Source organism: Rhinolophus sinicus, chromosome 15, assembly GCF_057876585.1.
Source record: "Rhinolophus sinicus isolate RSI-liver-muscle chromosome 15, RSI-T2T, whole genome shotgun sequence".
Classification (NCBI taxonomy): domain Eukaryota; kingdom Metazoa; phylum Chordata; class Mammalia; order Chiroptera; family Rhinolophidae; genus Rhinolophus; species Rhinolophus sinicus.
This window is the reverse complement of record NC_142515.1, coordinates 129054914-129067611: the sequence shown is the minus strand read 5'-3', so window position 1 is coordinate 129067611 and position 12698 is coordinate 129054914. Positions and strand designations below refer to the sequence as shown.

The window sequence follows — 12698 nt, the reverse complement described above, 5'->3', positions numbered from 1 at the left end:
ATGTACAAGTTTAAAATTGCACCATTATGAAAACGTAATGAAATCTTATATCATCCCATCCAAGATGTGAATCACCCCTTTGTGCAACTTATCCACCCTGTATAAGCCACCCTTCCATTAGTCACTTGGTAGCCATCTAGGTTATCAGATTGGTTATCACAGAAAGAGCGAGAGAGAAAACCACATTCATATAACTTTTATTGCAGTATATTGTTATAATTGTTCTATTTTATTGTTAGTTATTGTTAATCTCTTACTGTGCCTTATTTATAAATTAAATGTTATGATAAGTATATACATATAGGAAAAAATGTAATATATGGAGTTGGTATTATCCATGGTTTCAGGCATCCATTAGGGTCTTGAAAGATAAGGGGGATTAATGTACTAGCAAAATGTTACCAATGATAATTTCTAGCTGGCGATATTACAGCAGTATTTTCATCTCTGTGCTTATCTTGATGAACATTCATACAGTTGTAAAAAACAACAATAACATTAGCTTTTCAGACAGCATAGTGTTTTGAAGAGTTTAAATTAATGAAATGCATGTTCCTATCATAGAAGGAGTATTGAGAAAACATTTGAAATTTTCAAATCCAGTCAACTCCTGTTCCAACTTAAAAAAAAAATCATTACTCATTCTTTCTGTATTACTTTTGTGAGAAGACCTTAAAGAATACTAATTTGAGATGAAATTTTGTATTCTCCTAGTGACTAGGGGCTGAGGTGTTTAAATGACCTTTTTTATCCCAGGGGATGTTTGCTGTAGGCCAGGCTTGAGGTCATTGGCTGAAGAGTTACAAAATCATAGTTTTGGCTGAGGATCTAGTAAACTTGGGCTACGGACAAAGCTGATGCTGTCTCAGTGATGAAAGAAAAAAATATTCATTCCTTCCCTCTAAACACAAATAATCAGCCAGTTTTGGTGGGTTGGAGTTTATAATAGTTATAAATCTGGTCTGCATTGCTATGTGACCACATATGGTCAGGTTAAAGTTACTGATGTTTGGGAACATTTCTGGGAAAACAGAAGTATTTGCAAGGAAAGATAAAAAATCTTAGCACTGTAGAGATGGGAGAACCCTACGGTGGTTCATTGTCCTGTCTCTAGGAAGGCTAACAAAGGAAGAGTTTATAATTACTGGATTAGTTTGGAGACCTGAAGGAAATGTGTTCCTGTGACTTCCTGCTGTGACGCACTCCTCCTCAGTCTTTGAATAAAAGAACCTGATGCTACGTGGGAATTTGTATGATGACCACAATACATGATGATGGACGCAGTGTTGCCCTGTATTGAAATATTCCCTGAAGACATGAGTGTTCCCGATGTGATCAGAGTTCAGAGGAATTGAAACGTCCTGCCATCTGGGCACTATTAATGAAGCCCAATTGTGTCGGCTTGTTTGGCAGTGATTTACCCCATTGGTTTCTACCAGCCACGCGTTGTTGTTGTTCCCTACGCCAGCATAGATGACCTCCGTTATTTTCAGATCGTAGACTGTGAGAGATCCAGATTCACATGGGGATTGTAGGCTTGGGATTCGGCCATTGTGTTTACTTCCATGTGATCTTTTCTACGTGACATTTTTCCAAGCCAAATTCCACCATGCTATACTTGCCCGATTTATTTTTTTAAAAAACTTAGATGTAGAACTTTACTTGTTTCATGTTAATCCTTTCCAGTTTGTTGAAAGGCTTTATCTATGTTAGTAATTAGCATTCTCAGCTTTATGATGGTCAAATTTTGGCAAGGATGTCACCTCTTTGAAGGCGTCAGTACTGTTGGTGGGAATACACTCAGTGCAGTCACTTTGGAGGTGAACTTGGCAATGTCTCTTAAAATGGGAAAAGCAGGGACCCAGCAAGTCCATTACTAGGTAACAACTTTGGAGAAGAGCTTTAATATATGCACATGGAGGCAAGTACGGAGATGGTTGCTGCAGCATTGTGTGTAACAGCAAAGACTTGTGTACAACCTACATGACATAAGTCAGGGAGTGGTTAAGTGGTACGGGTGTATTTCTCTGGAATACTCAGTAGCGGTTAACAGGAGAACAGGGTAGCTCTTTACTCAACTAATGTGGAAACATTTCTTAGACATACTGAGTGAAAATGCAAGTTGCTGCAACATAAGGACAACCTTATGTGTATGGCATTATGTAAAGATACACACACTCCTACAAAACAATACTCTGTTTTTCCCAATGAGTACGTGTATGGATGTAAATACACACAGAAAGGTTCAAAATGATACACCCCAAACAAAGAAAAATGGTTTCATCTGCGGAGAAAAGGGAAGTGCCTGGGATGGTGGGCGGAGTCCAAAGATACCCTCGCCATTATCTGTAATGCTTTCATTTATTTTTCAAAAGGATACTATATTAATGGGCTTCTTCACTAATTAAAAACTAATAAAAAAAGAATGAAAAGAAACCTAATTCAACTTGTCAATAAAAATGTTTACAAGGAAAATAGCCGTAAGCTTGTCTTAAAAAATATTCCTTCATTTTAAAGAAATGATAGATTTAAAAATAAGAAAGCAACAATAAGACTTAGCTGCATGAGACAGTCGTGGCACATCTTCCCAATGGGGAGCCCCACTGTGCCCTGTGGACATTTGGGGAACATGCACATCTATCCATGCTGGCCAAGGGGGTCCTACTCCTGGGCCTCGGCCTATCGTATTCAGTCTGGATTTGTTTCACCTTTCGTAAAGGAACTGAAAACTAAAACACCTGAAAGTCCAACTTTGAGGAATGAGGCAGACCCTGGTGAAGGCGTACTTATAGAGATCGCCTCTCAAAATACAGCTGCAGCCACTCTTCTGGTGGGAAGTACGGAAGCCATCTGAGAGCTGACCCTGGAGCCCTATAGCCAGCGACGACACACAACGTCTTTACTTTCTGGACCCTCCACACTTAACTTTGTGTTTTTAATGAGGAAGTTCATATTATTATATTTTCTCACTACAAATCTTTTAAAATAAGTTGTTTAAGTAGGAAAAAATAGTCCATGCATATAGTTAAAAAAATCAAATAGTACAAAAACAGTACATTCCTGAAATAGTCTGTCTACAAATATATATATATATATTGTGGTGTATGCATGTTTTCCCTTCATGAAAATGGAAGCATACTATACACATTGTAGTACACCTTGCATTTTTCACTTGTTTTCCACTTTTCAATATTTTTTGGAGAGCATTACCATAGCTGTACATATAGATTGACTTCATTTAAAAAACAAAAACAAAAAAACTGCAATAGTTCACTATAGAATTGCGTCTGTTAATGATAGGCTTTCAAAAAATACTCATTAAAGCTCTGCTATAATTTCTTTTATAAGCCTCGCCTGATAACCATTTTTACTGCTTCTTTCCAGACTTTTGCAACCACACACAAAGCCGAAGTATGTATGTTCATACATCTTTGTGAATATGTCTGTAGGATACAGTCCTAGAAAAGAAATTGCTGGATTGAAAGGTACGCTCATTTCAAATATTGAACAGTGTTGCCAGTTTCACCTTCTACCAGCAGTGAAAGGGAGGCCCTGTTTCCTCATCCTCTCTAATGCTAGATATTAAACTTTTTCACTGTGCCCATCTGAGAAGTAGAACAATACGAGGAGATCTCATTCTAGGTTTAATTTGCATTTCTTTTGTTCACATGTTTTATATTTTATTTACATATTTTAAAAGATTGCTCTATGTGAATATTATATATTTATGTACTCATGCATATTTCCTTTCCTGTGTACTACTTGTTCTTACGCCTTCCCCTGTGGGTCTTTTCTCACTGCTATTTAAGTTCTCTCTATGTATTTAGTTATCTTTTGACTGTTGAGCGCAGGGTAGCACTGGGGGTGGGGACTTGCATTAAATTTCTATAACTGAAGGGTTCATTCACAGCACCTTCCCAAAACCAAGAAGCAGTCCCAAAGGTAAGTTCAGGTCCCTACTTCTTGCAACGTTGCTTTAAGATGACAGGTTTGGTTTTGTGTTTTTTTCTCCTAGTTTTAGCACATGAAAAAAAAAAAGTTTCTTGAATTGAGGGTCAGGATGCCCTTTTAAACTAATGTCGAAATAAGAACAGCTGGACAACAAGATTAGAATCTCTATAATCTGAGCAGATCACACAGAATAGAATGACTAACAAGTCCTTCTGTAAAGGGCCATCTTTGTCATATATTTCATATTAATAACAATTTATTTGAATGAAATTGATAGAAGGAAGGCTGAGCTCCTCCTTTGATTCGATAGCTCTTCCCACTCAACTCTCAATACAGTGCTGAGTTCATTACAAAATGTGGGACATATGAATAAACCTGGTTCCTTCTGACATCCCGGTCTTTAAAAGGTAAAAGACAAATCTTTGGGGTTGTCAAGTGGTGCTCAGGGAAATAAACCCCAAGGATAACTTAGGAGAAAAAGAATCATGGCGTTTTAGTGTTTCTGAACTTGGTGGTTAGCTTGGGAAGGCAAAATCACCGAGTCTGTGAGAGGAGACTGGGCACTTGATTAATAGCCCGACGGACATCTGAAAACAGTGACCGACTGGGCTTGGCTGTCTGTTTAGAGTGACAAGACAACTTTTAAAAATAAAATTGCCAAATGGAACATAATCAAGCCTTGGCTATTTCAGGAACTTTTGTGTTTTCGTTGTTTGTTTATTTGTTTTTAAAAACCCAGTACACAAAGTGAACGTAAAGCCCAGCCCATTATTCTGCTGAGGTCAGAATCTGCAACCTGGGCATAGAAGGTAAACACAGTGAGCCTTTTACTACTTCTTGTGGAGATAAAATAGAATGGCTCGCTCGAGCATACCATCACTGAGGGTCATAATGATGACTCAAGGACTGATAAAATTATTTTTCATGTACTAGGTTTTAGAAGAAAGTGATTTGGGCATTTTAGTGGGATTTCATAAGGAGATAGGTTTTGTGCGGTTTCATTAAAAAGAAGTGAACAGAGTTCTACAATCATTGACTATAATGTAAATGAAGAGTCTAGTTTTCAAAAACAACTTTTTAAAATGAAACTAATTCATGCATTCATTTAAAAAAAAAAAGTTCAGGCCCTGCTTAGTGCCACTAGGCCCAAGGATACAGGCACATTTAGGCCAAAAGATCCCTCTTATGAGGGATTGGTATCCTATTGGAGTAATGGGACTGATAATAAATAAGGAAACAGGTAAATAAACAATATAAAACATTAGAAAATAAGCTTTATGTGATAGTGAGTAGCCAGAGGTTACTTTTATAAAGTAAAAGTAATTTGAGTATCCAAGGTAATCAGCCCTAACATCGTAACATATGTCACTCTAATATGTGTTTGGGAGCGTATGTACCAAATGAGATTGTTACATAGTTTTGTAAGCTGCTGCTTTCAATTAATGATATATTGCAAGTATTTCTCCATGTTACTGTATTCTCCCACAAAATTTTCTATGTGGCTGCATAGAACACATTAGTTTGTATGAATATAACGTGATTTTTTCAAATTAATTTCTTTACCTTTAGTTATCTATATTCTGTCTCATTTTTTATCATTAGAATCAATGTTGTAATGAACACCAAGGTTACTAAACATATACATCTGTGATTTTTTTCCTTTAGAGTAAATTTCTTGCACCAAAACTGTTGGCTCAAGTGGTATTTAATTTCCAAAATGTAAGGATTCAATACACACACTTTTAAACTGCCCTTCCAAAGTGCTACAATAATTTTTTTTCCCCTCTGGAAGTTCATGAAGTCTCCAGGTCACTTTGTGGTGGTAATATCATTTATTAGGGTGGTGCAAAAGTAATTGCGGTTTAAAAGATTAAAAATGCTTACAAAAACCACAATGACTTTTGCACCAACCTAATATTTTTTTCTCTCAACTTTACGGGAGAAAAATTTTATTTTTATTTCAGCACGTATTTCACCTTTTATGTTATAATTCACATACCATAAAACTTACCGTTTTACAGTGTATAATACGATGCAAAAAAACCACAACACATACCCATTAGCAGTTTCTCCCCCTGCCCCTCTTCTCCCAGCCCCTGGAAGTCGCTGATCTGCTTTGTATCTCTATGGTTTTACCTATTCTGGACATTTTCTGTAAATGGAATCATACAATATGCAGGTATTTCTATATGGCTTCTTTGATTTAGCATTACGTTTCAAGGTTCTTCCATGTTTTAGCATATATCAGTACTTCATTTCTTTGTATTGCTAAATAATAATTGAATGAACATACTCTACTACGTTTTGTTTATCCAGTCATCAGTTGATGATATTTGGGTTGTTTCCACTTTTTGGCTATTATGAATAATGCTTATGAACATTCATTAACATGTCTTCATGTGAACATATGTTTTCATTTCTTTTGCATTATATATGTAGGAATGGGATTGCTAGGTCATATGCTGACTCTCTGTTTAAATTTTTGAGGAACTGCCAAACTGCCAGAGTATATTGTACATCAGCTCCACCATTTTATATTTCCACCTGCAATACATAGCAGTTCGAATTATCCTACATTCTGACAACACTTGTTATTTCTGTTTTTAAAATTATAGCTATCCTTGTGGGTGTGAACTGGTATCTCATTGTGGTTTTGAATTACATTTCCCTAATTGAGTAATTGTGTTATACCCCTTTTCATGTACTTATTGGCTATTTTTATAGCTTCTTTGGAGAAAAAACTTCAAATATTTTGCCCACTTTTAAATTCGGTACTTTGTGTTTTTGTTTTTTTTATTATAGAGTTGTAAGAGTTCTTTATATATTTTGGAGATTAGACGCATCATATATATGATTTGCAAATATTTTCTCTCATTCTCTGGGTTCTTTTGTCCATAGTGTAATTTGACGCACAAAACTTTTTAATTTGGATGAAGTACAGTGTATCTGTTTTCTTTTGTTGCTTGTGTCTTTACCGTCATATATTTAAAAAATCATTGCCCAATTCAAGGTCACAGAGATTTATACCTGTGTTTTCTTCTAAGAGTTTTATAGTTTTGCTCTTACATTTAAGTCTGTGACCTATGTGGAGTTGATTTGTGTGTTTTTTTATATGGTGTGAGGAAGGGATCCAAATTCATTCTTTTTCATGTCACTACCCAGTTGTTCCAGCACCATTTGTTGGAAAGACTATTCTTTTCCCATTAGATAGTCTTGGCACCCTTGTTGAAAATCAGTTAATCATAAATGTCATAGTTTGTTTCTTGACTCTCAGTTCTGTTCCATTGATCTACGAGTATGTCTATCCTATTCCAATGTCACACTGTCTTGTACTCTGTAGCTCTGTAGAAAGTTTTGAAATCAAGTTTACCAGCTCTGTTCCTCTTGTTCAAGATTGTTTTAGCTATTCTGGGTCCTTTGTATGCCCTTATCAATTTTAGGGTCAGCTTGTCAATTTCTTCAAATAAGGAAGTTGGAATTTTGACAGAGAATGCATTGAATCTATAGACCAATTTGAAGAGTGCCATCTTAACAATATTAAGTCTTCCAATCCATGAATGTGGATGCCTTCCCCTTTAGTTACCTCTTCTTTAATCTTTCAATGTTTTGTAATTTGCAGTATACAAATCTTGAAGTTCTTTGTTTATTCCTAAATATTTTATTTTCGATGCTATCGTAAATGGAATTTTCTTAATTTCGTTTTTGAATTGTTCTTTGCTAGTGTAAAGAAATATAACTAATTTTAATATGTTGATCTTGTATCTTGCCACCTTGTTAAACTCATTTATTAGCCCTGATAGTTGTGTATATGTTCTTTAGAGTTTTCTATATATAAATTGTGTCATCAGCAAATAGAGATAGTTCTGCTTCTTCCTTTGCAGCTGAGGTATCCTGGATGCCTTATTTCATTTCTTGCCCGACTGTCCTTGCTAGAACCTCCACTATAATGTTAAGTAGAAGTGGGGAGAATGAACATCCTTGTTTTGTATTTGATCGTAGGAGGAAAGTTTTCAGTTTTTTTCACCATTTTAAGTATTATGTTAGCTGTGGATTTTTTTTTTTTTTTTAAATGACATTCATCAAGTTGAGGAACTTTTCTTCTATTGCAAGATTGTTGGGTGTTTTTTTATCATGAAAGGGTGTTGATTTTTGTCAAACACTTTTGAAATGTCCATTGGGATGATCGTGTGTCTTTTTACCCTTTCTGCTATTAATATGGTGTTTTACATTGACTGATTTTCCTATGCTTAACTGACCTTGCATTCCTGGAATAAATCCCACTTGGACATGATGTATAATCTCTTTTACATGTTGCTAGATTGTGTTTGATAGTAATTTGCTGAGAATTTTTGCATCTATATTCATAAGAGATACTGGTCTATAGGTTTAAATTCTCGTGATGTCTTTGGTTTTGATGTCAGTGTAATACTAGCCTCAGCAATGACTCAGGAAGTGTTACCTCCTTTTCCAATTTTTTTGGAGGAATTTCTGAAGGAGTGGTGTTAATTCACTAAACATTTGCTAGGATTCTCCAGTGAAGCCATTTGGTGCTGGGTTCTTATTTTGGGGGAGTTTTTATGACTTTACATGCATTTTTGATTACTAGTGATATTAAAATTTTTAAAACATTGTTTTGGTGGTAGCTTATTAGTCAGGTCAGATACGTCTGAAAATGTAACCCTTGCATTGATCCCTCAATCATTGCATCAGTTCCACAATGTTTTATACATAACAAGTTTATAATACCTTTTAACATCTGAAAGGGCAAGTTTCTCCTCATTACTCTTTATTATTTAAAAGGTAAAATCATGTCTCTCATGCAGACAGAAGGTGAATATGAAAAATTTATATCTCATAAATATATAGAGTTTATATTATCTCTTTAATTAATCAGGAAACCAGTAAGATGTGACAACTGGTTTGAAAGAATTCAATGAGTCACATGTATCAAGGCAGATGGAATGCTGAAATGAATTTATAAATAGCTGCAAAACTGGCTTATTCCATAAGGAGAAGAGGTACATTAATCAGAGTCCTCCAGAGAAAAGAACCAGTAAGATAGACATAGATACGGATATGGATAAGGATATAGATATATAGATGAGATTTATTATAGGAATGGCTCACGTGGTCATGGAGGCTGAGAAGTCCCACAGTATGTCATCCGCAAGCTGGGGGACCAGAAAAGCTGGTGGTTTAACTTATTCTGAGTTTGAAAACCTGAGAATCAAGAGGCTGCTGGTCTAAATCCTGGAGTCCAAAGACCTGAAAACTAGGAATTTTGATGTCTGAGGGCAAGAGAAAATGGATATTCCAGCTCAAGAAGATAGAGAGAATTCATCCTTTCTGCACTGTTTCGTGTTGTTCAGGCCCTCAGTGGATTGGATGATGCCCACCAGCATTGGTGAGAACGAATCTTTACTCGGTTGACTGATTCAAATGCCACCTCTTCTGGAAACGCCCTCATACACACACTCAGAAATCATGTTTTATCAGCTATGTGGACATCCATTAGCCCAGTCAAATTGACACAGAGAAGTAACCATCACAGCAGGGAATCAGTCTCCTTCCACTGGACGTAATTCATCTGCATGTTATTGGTTATTATATTAGTCGGCTCGGGCTGCCATGACAAAACATCATAGACTGAGTGGTTTAAACAACAGAAATTTATTTTCTCACAGTTCTGGAGGCTGGAAGTCCAAGATCAAGGTCCTGGCATGGTTGGTTTCTGGTGAGACCTCTTTCCTTGACTTGAAAATGGCAGTCTTCTTGCTGTGTCCTCACCTGGCCTTTTCTCTGTGTGCACACACCTGGTGTCTTTCCTCTTTTTGTAAGCACACCGATCCCATTGGATTAGGACCCCACCTGATGAGCTCATTGACCTTCATTCCCTCAAAAGGCCCCTTACCAGATGCAGTCACACTGAAGATCAGAGCTGCAACCTAGGAATTTGGGGGAACACAATTCAGTCCATGACAGTTATCTACAACTTAAAAGAATTGTAAAGTTGCTCAAAGACAATGAAAGGGACAGAGACCCCAAAGAATCAGATAAGCTAGACAGTGCCTAATTTTCCATTGAAGATATTTTTGTCCGTTTAAGTTTTTCACAGTTTTCCCTACAATTAAAAAACAAAAAGATGAATTTGCTATTCTCATGTTTATTTATCCAAATGAATTCTATGATATCATTGTATAGTTTTTAAAATTGTGCTAGAATTTAAACTAGTATTGTTTAAATTTTTTAAAACATGGTTAGAGGAATTTTACATTGTTATTTTACTATATGCGTCCATCTAGGAACATTTGAGGGTTTTTTAAGGTTCTCATTAAATCATTGTCCTTTTCATTATTTAGATTATGAACAATTCTTATTAATTGCAAAGTAATTTATCTGGTACTGAGGGGGCAAATACTTCTTCCCTTTATAGTTTCTAAATAGTTTTCACTGGAACCTGTGTTTTTTAAAAATAACAAGTTTTGTGTCCATCATCTTTCAAAATTCTCCTATTGGTTCTATTTTTCAAAATTATCTTTATTTTTATATTTATCCTCATAATTGGGTAAATTGAGAATGTAAGTAATTTGAGTGCTCCTGGTTCATCTGAGAGCAAGTTGATTGCATCTAAGAATAGTGTGTCTGTGTTGGGAGGGGGCTGGGTAGGAACTTGAGACAACTATCTTAATGATGTCTTCTTGGAATTAACACTGTTTGCTTTGGATACCTAGATTCCTAGACCTGAATTAACTATTTCCTGTGATGTTCCCACTCCTGTTTTTGGAAGGAACTAGGAAACAAGGGGTTATTGTACATGGAATGCAGTTCCACAAGATCTGGGAGCCATTAGCATACACATTACTTAACTGCTTGTAGCTGTTACCAAAATTTCTGGATACCATTGTGAAAAAACATTTTGACTTAGCTGTTATCCCTTTGCTCTTGGAATACTCCCATTTCTGTGATGCAGAGTTAAAGGCTTATTCAATCAAATCTGCTTTATTTCAAGGTAGTGGCAACCTGATGATTGTGTGGAACAAACTCAAAAAGAGTCTGGAGGCTGTGGCTAGAAATAAATGATAAAGACTTATCCAAGGGTCTTAGGGTTTACAAACCAGAAACACAACTAGCCAATACCCAGAGTGTTCCAAAGAATACAAGGTAAGCATTCTTATAATAAAAAGTACAGTCTTAAGAAGAATCAGCCCTTCATTGTTAGCCTCTGACTGTTAAGATGGTTCCTCTAGATGGCTAATGGTCTGGATAATGAGTGTCAGGTGGCCTGGCTGCATGAACATTCTTTCCTTAGTCCTTCAGGGGTAATCAGAGGGTTGTTTGGAGGTTTAATGACACAGGACTGGAAAGCTCAAAAGGTTAAGTTCACAAGCTACTTAAAACAAGAATAGAATCGATTCTTCATGCTTCAACCTACTTGATTTTAGTAATTTAGCAGCTTGCTATAGTGACTCCACTTTATTTCTTTACTCTATTTGTCAAGTGCTACAGTAGTCATAGCATTTGTTGGGATACTTACAGAAATCACCTGGAAGGCATCTGTCTTAATAAATTTTCAATGCAGATAAATCCTGTCCATTTTAGAGAGAGGTGTCAGACAACAGACACCAGCCCAGAGAGGAGTATGCCTGGGTTTAAAGCTGCAAAGAATCGTAAAAATGCGTCTTACTCCCATCTAATCCTAGAAACTCTTACTCCTAACATCCTAGAAATGCATCTAGAGCTATCCCTCTGCAGACTTATGAACAAATGCACTTATGGATGACCTTTTGAAACAAAACATGTTTCTAAGTAGAGGAATTTCTATATTTTTACCTCTTCCTAGAAGCTTTCCCTAACTCCTGCCTGCCCCCAACTTGATTTACCCTTCCTTGTCTGACATGTCTGTTCATCTCACTTCCCTGTGGCCTTGACACGCTACTGGTATTTGTGTTGTTCATGCTCAGGTCAAGTCTCCTTCCCTGTGCCAGAAAACCCCAGCTCACTAGGCATCTCCCACTGCACATACCGAAATGCTTTGCACACAGTGGGTGCTCAGTAGATGAAGGTTTCTGGATGAATATTTTGCTAATCTGTAGTGCCTGTTACTATTGAAAACTACCAAAGTGCAATTCAATTTTGTAGTTCAGGATTTTCACACTGCCCTCGCCAAGAAATGCCTGACAATTTCGCTAGAGCTAGTGCCACCCGTTAGGAATAAGACAGGAACATGTATCTGTCACGATAAGGACTTGAGGCATCTTCATTTTCCCACGTTGTCTAATTCCAGTTAGGTTGGTTAAAACAAAACAAAACAAAACAAAACCCCTTTCCTCTTCGCCATCCAGCCGGCTCCCCTCCTCTGGCCTCTTTCTCTCCTTTTGGAGGTAAATGACGTCAGCCTTGCTATCAATTTTATCAGTTTGCCCAGCGCGTCCCCCGCTCTTTTGGTGATTAGCGATGTCCAAAACCTATTTCGACACAGAATCCCCCTCGCTTCTGATTCCTCTACTTTTTTGGGGGTGGACATAGTTTCTCCGATTTGAAACGCTGGCACGGAAAAAAAATGGGGGAGCAAGTTGCATTCAAACTTTTAAAAGTTGAGTCACGGCTGGCTGCACCGCAAGGCTCCGCAGTGCCGAGAAAGACTAAACATGGTCGGGGTGGCGAGAGGCCGGGCCGGGCCGACTTCAGGGGAGCCAGCCGGGTCGAGCCCCAAGAGCCGCGGAGGCCTCGGCAGTCGCTCGGCGGCG

The 12698-nt window shown here is 37.2% G+C and overlaps 1 protein-coding gene and 1 long non-coding RNA gene across 3 annotated transcripts in view; one reads left to right on the top strand and one right to left on the bottom strand.

Moving 5' to 3' along the window:
• Nucleotides 1–5637, top strand: part of BBS12 (Bardet-Biedl syndrome 12) — a 53443-nt gene extending 47806 nt beyond the window's left edge. For both annotated transcript variants that reach the window (XR_012498229.2, XR_016019095.1), the window contains one exon: nt 3385–5637. The gene's annotated coding sequence lies outside the window, so the exon portion shown is untranslated. The remainder of the gene's footprint in view (nt 1–3384) is intronic.
• Nucleotides 5638–9602: 3965 nt separating this feature from the next.
• LOC141572836 (uncharacterized) lies at nt 9603–12511 on the bottom strand. Its single transcript, XR_012498329.2, has 2 exons — nt 11486–12511; nt 9603–9896 (listed from the first exon to the last, which is right to left on the bottom strand). It is a non-coding gene; the product is annotated as an uncharacterized LOC141572836 (long non-coding RNA).
• Between the last annotated feature and the right edge of the window lie 187 nt (nt 12512–12698).